Genomic DNA, 7,596 nt, shown 5'->3' with positions numbered 1-7,596 from the left:
TCCATTCTCAGTAACCAGTATACGAACAACACACCTGCAAAAAACATATGCTGAGCAAACGAACAGGCAAATCTGCAAGAGAGTGGAATTTGTGCAGGCTTAGAAAGAACATGCCAACAATTAAAAGACAGGTCTTCTTTTGATCCTTAACACGGCCATAAACAGTGAAAGCCACATGGCATGATAATTTAAACTGAACTAAGCATCCGACAATTCGTCAACAAATAACTGACGCATCTCTTCTAGTATGAGACGAACATTTGAAACAGAACAAAGCTAAAAGAATCGACTGGTATTGAAAATGGTTGTACACCTGATTCTCAATCCATTTATGCAAGATGCCCCATCAGCTACTTGGAAACACATTTTGCATAGAATACTTAATAGGTGGTAGACAAAGGCTGCCAGTTACCAGTTTTTTTCCCACCCCACCTTAAAAAATGTCTATTACAGTTTCTCAAGCAACACACTCAAGTTTTTCTTCACAAAAGGAAAAAAGCAAATAAGCTTCAAAGGCAAATAGAGTGCCTGACAGTTTATCTCTTGAATCAGATGAACTGAACCAATTTACCCGATATAGCTAGGACACATTGACTCGGCCCCAGACCCTTCGAGCTACACGACGCAACAGTGATGCATCTTTGCCCTCGACATGATCAAATTATATGACTAAAACAGCTACACAGACATGGAGTTTACACACTTGCCAGATCTACCACTATTGTCAGATTAATGAACGAATCACTATGCCCCGATACTACAGAAAATAGGTTTGTCACGGAACAATTCACACTGCAATATCACCCGTGCAGTAGTACATCAATAATGCTCAAAATAAAGATACATGTTTCTAAAAAGGAGATGAAAATTATACTTGCAAAGTGGCCCTGGTAAACCTCAAAGATAAAGAATCGGTAACCAATTAGCCTTGCGAGCTTATGATCTGCAATCTCTTCTGAAGTTGCAGACATGACCGTGTGAACCATCTAAAAGCAAAGGAGCAGATGAAGATCATGTTGATATATTTATCCAACATATAATCAAACATCCCTCCTCCCTGGAACCTAGCTCGGCCATTAATTCCAATCAAGCCAGCACATAAAAAAACATTGTTGGAATCCAGCTAGACCACCGATCCAAATAATCAAAAGAAGAATGATACAGAAGTCCTTTTCCTTGCAACCTATACACACCACTGATTCCAAATAAGTCTGCACCATAATTCTCCATCTTTAGAATCTAGCTACACCACTCATCCAAAAAATCCCCATATTTGGAACCTAGCTGAACGTGAGAACCTACCGCACAACAAGAACGTAGCTAGACCACCAATCCAATGCCTGGTACTGCCCCCTCTCATCAGACGGGAAGAAAGAAGGGTCACCAAAAAGGAGAGGACGAAATGAGGAGAAGAAGCTCACCTGTGGCCGGTGTGGTCGCTGGAAGTAGAGGCGAAGAAAAAGCCTGGTGCAGCGCGTGGATGCGGGCCGGCTTGATAACGGTGGTGGTGGCGCCCTCCTCGTTGATCTACTGCAGGAGCGCCGTATCGAGCCAATGGAGCGAGTTGTTGGTGTTGCCCAGAGCGCAACCAATGGAGACGGCGCGCTCCGCCTGGCTCGTCCCCTCGATGGCACCTGGCTCCTCCCGTCCACTGGAGCGTGATGTGGCGCGCTAGCTTGACGGGGGTGCCTTCTGGATGACGCAGCGCCGTTCCCCTTCTCCCTTGGTCGTAGTCATCGCATGTTGCCCCGCTCGGCTTCTCCCTTGGTCGTTGTGGTCGCCTGCTGCCCCGCTCGGCCAGTCGGCGGGTCCCCTCACGCCACCACCGGAACGGAATCGGGGAGACCGGAGACGTGCTCCTCCGCCTCCGCCTCGCACCCCATCGAGTCACGACCGCTTGCCTACTTCGAGCCTTCACTTCACCTGCTCTCGCCCACTCACTGCATGACGTCCCCGGGGACGAGCTCACGGACGGGGAGGGCGGGCGCCCACTCGCCGCCGCGTCGCACGGCGGCGTGGTCGGATTGGATCTGGCGCAGCGCCTCGAGGGCCGTGCAGGCGCGGTGTGAGGGGAGGAGGACTGGCGACGACAGCGGCGGCGCAGAGGAGAGGAGGGGATAGGGTCATGGGAGGGGAGCCGCGAGGCGAGGACGGAGCGGGGCTGCACGCGGGCAGGAGGTGGCGGCTAGGTTTTGGCTCGCTGCATTTATACGCCACCAGGTGAAATGACGGAAGTACCCCTGGCGGGCCACCGAATTTACAGGCGGTGGCATGGCGACTCCGAGCGGACGGCCAGGGTCGCTGCGGGCTCGATCTACGGTTAGAATCTGTCCACCCGAAGATCCGACGGCCAGGACGCGCTCGGGAAGACGATCGGACGGCTGTGAGGGCACATGGCCAGAGATTGCTTCATTTTTGCTCAGACTCTAACAACTAGATGAACAACGTTTGGTCATATGAATTGTGTGTACAACTATTTTAGATACCTGTACGGCGACATTTAGAAATTATCATGTATGGCAAACTCAAATCATATTTTCTTTTTCATTTTTGGAAACTCAAAATTATGTTGCCATGGCAACCTGTAGGGTGAAATTACATTATTTCTTGCCATGAGAGAAATCATAATATGTTGCCATGGAAACACAACATATGTTGATGTGTAGATCAACTTTTGTTACCATGCCAAAAAAAATTATCTACTTTGCCATGCTAGCCTTTACTTTTTTTTGCCATGGCAAAATTGTACCTTTTATTTGCCATGGCAACTTTACTTTTAAATGTATGGCATTTTTTACTTTAACTTACATGGCCATTCTTACTATACTTTGCCATGCCAAAATTTTACTTTCTTTCCATGGCAAATTTACTTCTAAATACATGGCAATTTTACTTTAAAATACAAGGCAATTTTACTCTAATCACTCATAGCAAAACCAACTTTTTTCGCAATGGCAGATTTCCTTTTTAATTGCCATGCCAAAAGCAAAATACTTCGTTGATGTAAGAATTAGCCATGGCAATTTTATCTTTATTACCATGGCAATTTTTATTTAACATACATGGCAAATTTACAATTTTTGTCACTCGTGGCAAATTTACTTCTATGGAGCATGGCAAGTTTTACTTTTTTTACTGTGGCAAAAATACTTTACACCCATGGAAAATTTCGACTTCTCCACTGTTACCTTTTTTAAGAACAGGGCAATTTTTACTTTGTAGCATGGGAAATTTACTTTTATTGTCATTGCATATTTTTCGCCTATGCCTTTTTTTTTACTTTTTTCGACCATCGCAAAAAATTAACCTTTTCTTGCCATGGTAATTTTTATTTACTCCCTCCGTTCCTAAATATAAGTCTATTTAGCCATTTCAAATGGACTACAACATACAGATGTACGTAGACATGTTTTAGAGTGTAGATTCACTCACTTTTCTCTGTATGTATTCACTTGTTGGAATCTCTAAAAAGACCTATATTTGGGAATGGAGGGAGTAATATTTATGGCAAATTTACTTTTTTTTCACTAATGGCAAAAATACTTATATGGAGCATGGCATTTTTTACTTTTTTTGCCATGCCATTTGGTTTTCTTTTTTCGACCATGGCAAAATTAACCTTTTATTGCCATGGCAATTTTTATTTAACATTAATGGCAAATATTTTTTCACTAATGGAAAATATACTTATATGGAGCATGGCATGTTTTACTTTTTTTGCCCTGGCAAAAATACATTGCATCAACATTTTTAATCCACATTTATTGCCATCATGGTACAAATGCAAATTGCCATGAACTTTTCTTTTGTGCCATTGCATAAAAAAGATCCTTTTTATCATGGCAAATTTTGCTTTATAAAGATGATGGCAATTTTTGGTTTGTTCAGAGTATGACAAAATCTGGCCTTCATTATTCACAGCCAAAAGATCTTTATTTTTCTCTGAGCCTTATTTCTCTTTTTTTCAAAGCAAAAGGCGTTGGGTGATGGTGTTCGGCTGGGCTTTAACCGCTCCTAGCTCAGCAAGGTGTTCGGGATGGGGAGGTGTTCCGATCGAACAGAAACGTTCGTTGGCGGGGGAGACGTCGTACCGAACGAAAGGTTCGGGCTGAGATGTCCCCACACCGAACGTTCGGTGGTTATCGGGGTCCTTTTTTTAACATGTTTTAGATAATATAACCGTCTATTAAATGTTATGATTTTATTTAATGTTATCTATATTTCTACAAATTATGTGAGCATTTGTTTTCACACTATGTCAACATTTTTTGAATCGACTATAAACATTAAAATTAAAATATAATATTATTTATTTGAGGAATATAAATAAAAGTAATAAAACCAAAGAAGGGAAAAAAAACAACGAGACGAACATATAGAAAGAACAATAGGAGAAACAACCTGTCTCGGACTAGTAGAACCTCTCTTTTGGTGACGCGATGGTTCGCATCGTTACGAGAGGTGTATAGCTGAGCCCCGTTGCTCACCTACATCGATGTGCAGTTGGGCCGGCGAAATTAGCTTCAGGCTAGTTCGTTTTTATTTGTATTTTCATTCGTTTTTCTCATATTTTACAAATAATACACAATACATCTATGTTCAAAGTTATGTTTACTTAAACTTTGAAAAGAAAAGTTAAAACTGAAATATGTTAACACAGTGTACTAAATTTGTTAGCGTCATTTTTTTTAAATGTAGATAGAATGAAAAGAATTGGGTGACGTTTGAAAATTGCCACATTTCCAAAACATGCTTGTGCTTTTTTAAATAAACAAGGTAAATGAAATTTCGTGCAATTCATAAGTAAATAATTTGTATACTATTAAAAAATGTAAATGACATTAAAAAAGTGTTCATGCATTTCAAAAAATATTCATGGTGTTATACAAATGTAAAAAATGTGTAGTTTTAATAAAAAAGTGTTTCTTATCACTTAAAAGAATAATTCAACGTACAGTCAGAAAAAGAATAATTCAACGTATATATGTAATATAATATTTAGAACGTACTCATCCTTTTTTGAAACACATGCATTAAAAAGATTAAATGTGTGTGAAAAATGTTTGAGAAGTACACAAAAAATGTACAAGCTGTATGAAAAAAAGCAGACACGAAACCATATTTTTTTGCGGGGTATGAAACCATATATTTTTTGCGGGGTATGAAACCATTTATATATTTGAATTTTTTTTTTGCGGGGAGAAATACTTGTATTACTCAATAATCAAGTCTTTACAATCATCCTTAGCAATCTGTACCACCTCCGGGGGGCCTGACCCTCCAGGTCATAATTCTACTCTCAACTCTTCCGAAGGTAGCTAGGCAATCACTAGCTTTATTTTGAGTTCGCGAAACGTGAGTAATACATGTAGATCGAAGACTAACAAGATATCTTATCTCATCAATAAGAGCAGTATAGACCGATCGATCCTTGCCAACACAGTTGATCATGGCCACCACCTCCGACAAATCCATCTCAACAACAATAGGAAGATTTGACCTCTGAATAGAAATCGAAAGCCCCTCCATGCATGCACATAACTCCGCTTCCAGAGCATCTCTGCAGGAAAATAAAACTCGGCAGGCTGAGAATATAATTTCGCCATTAGAATCCCGAAGGATCATTCCAGCTCCCGCTGCTCCCGAAGAATCATAGGACCCATCAGTGTTTAGTTTAACACAATCCCTGCTTGGTTTAGACCATCTACTCTCTGGGGAAACCGCCCTGCACGGTGAAGGCAACGAGTCCAGGATCACAACGGACTTGCCCTTGATCAGGTCCATGTTGAAATTCAGTTTGATCGCCACCAGCGACTCCAAGTAGCTTTGCAGGAACCGAACCGAAACTTCAAGTGGTGGAGCTGGTTTTTGATGTGTAATCTCATTTCGGACAAACTAGCTCCGCCAAAAGGTCATAAGCATCATGCATCGCTCAATATCACTTAATGAAGATAAGGCAATAAGCAGCCACTCCTTCCCACTGTTTATCAGATTATCAATACTAGGTAACCTCCAAACCTTGGCCATCTCTAGATACAAGTCTCTCCCAAATTGGCAGCGCACAAAGGGGTGAAAATTATCTTCCTCTTCAACACCACAAACTGGACATGTACTTGATACTTCTAATCCGATTTTATGCTTGTTCCGCCAGGTAGGTAGCCCATTAGTCGCCATACGCCAAGCAAAGTTCTTGACGGTAGGAGGCGCCAAGCTCTTCCATATGTAAGACCAGCAAGCTCTACTCCCATCTGGAGAAGAACTAGATTAGGACGCCCTCTCTCTATGTGCTTCTTCAAACACCAACATATAAACACTTTTTACTGTGAACACACCCAGCTTATTGGGACCCCATGCAATAACATCTTCGGCCTACCTCGGAGAAGCTCTAATCTTTAGTATTTCATCAACATCCTCAGCAAGGAAATACTCTGATAGTAACTGCCCCTTCCAGGATCCATTCTCATTCAGGAAGTCAGAAACATAGCGAATACGACATCTGCCCTGCAGTGAGATGGGTTTATATGAGAAAGGCCTTGGGATCCAGTTGTCGCGCCAAACTCGTATGCTCCTGCCATTGCCCACACGCCAAATCAGACCCTTCTTTAGCAAGTCTAACCCATGGCTTATTGCTTGCCAGGAGGAGGAAGCGTTGCCAGAAAACACCGTGTCTTCAAGCTTGCCCTCCGGATAGTATCTTGCTTTCAGAACCAGTGCACATAAACTGTCCGGCCTAGAAATCAATCTCCACGCCTGCCGAGCCAGAAGCGCCTGGTTAAACAGCCGAAAATCACGAAAACCTGCACCACCTCTATCCTTTGGCTGCATGAGATGGTCCCACCCCCTCCAATGGACCTTTCTTTTTCCTTTTGCCGAGCCCCAATAAAAGTGTCTAACCATTCTTGTAAGATCATCGCAAACTGAAAATGGCAATTTGAAAACCCCCATGATATAGGTTGGCAACGCCTGTGCAACAGCTTTCACTAATACCTCCCTACCAGGCTGGGCAAGTTGACCATCTCCCCACTGAATAAGGCGTTTTGTCAAGCTTGTTTGAAGGTTTTGGAACTTCCCCTTAGACATGCGACCCTCAGGGGTAGGCAAACCCAAATACTTTTCCTCAAAAACCAGACTTTGCACACGCAGCACCTGTCGAACCTCATCTTGAATTGTGTTCGGACAAGAAGAACCAAAGAACATAGAACATTTTCCATAATTGAGACTTTGCCCAGTGGCCGCACCATACAAGTCTAGAGCTTCCTTAACGCTCTCAGCCTGATCTCTAGTTGCCTCAAAAAACAACATGGTATCGTCAGCAAATAACAAATGGGATATGCCCGGTGCTCGCCTGCATACTCTTACCGGAGTAATATGACCAGATGCCACTTTCTTTTTTAGGATCGTCGAAAGACCATCCGCCACAAACAAGAATAAAAATGGTGAAATGGGATCACCTTGCCGAAGCCTACGCGTCGGTGCAAATGAATCCAAGAGAGTTCCGTTTAATTTGACAGAATATCTCACCGATGTGACACAAGTCATAATTCAGTCTATCCATCGCTGAGAGAACCCCAACTTTTACATCACTTGCTTCAAGAA

Source organism: Triticum dicoccoides, chromosome 3B (genome assembly GCF_002162155.2).
Source record: "Triticum dicoccoides isolate Atlit2015 ecotype Zavitan chromosome 3B, WEW_v2.0, whole genome shotgun sequence".
Classification (NCBI taxonomy): Eukaryota; Viridiplantae; Streptophyta; class Magnoliopsida; order Poales; family Poaceae; genus Triticum; species Triticum dicoccoides.
Note: the sequence above shows the minus strand (reverse complement) of the source record.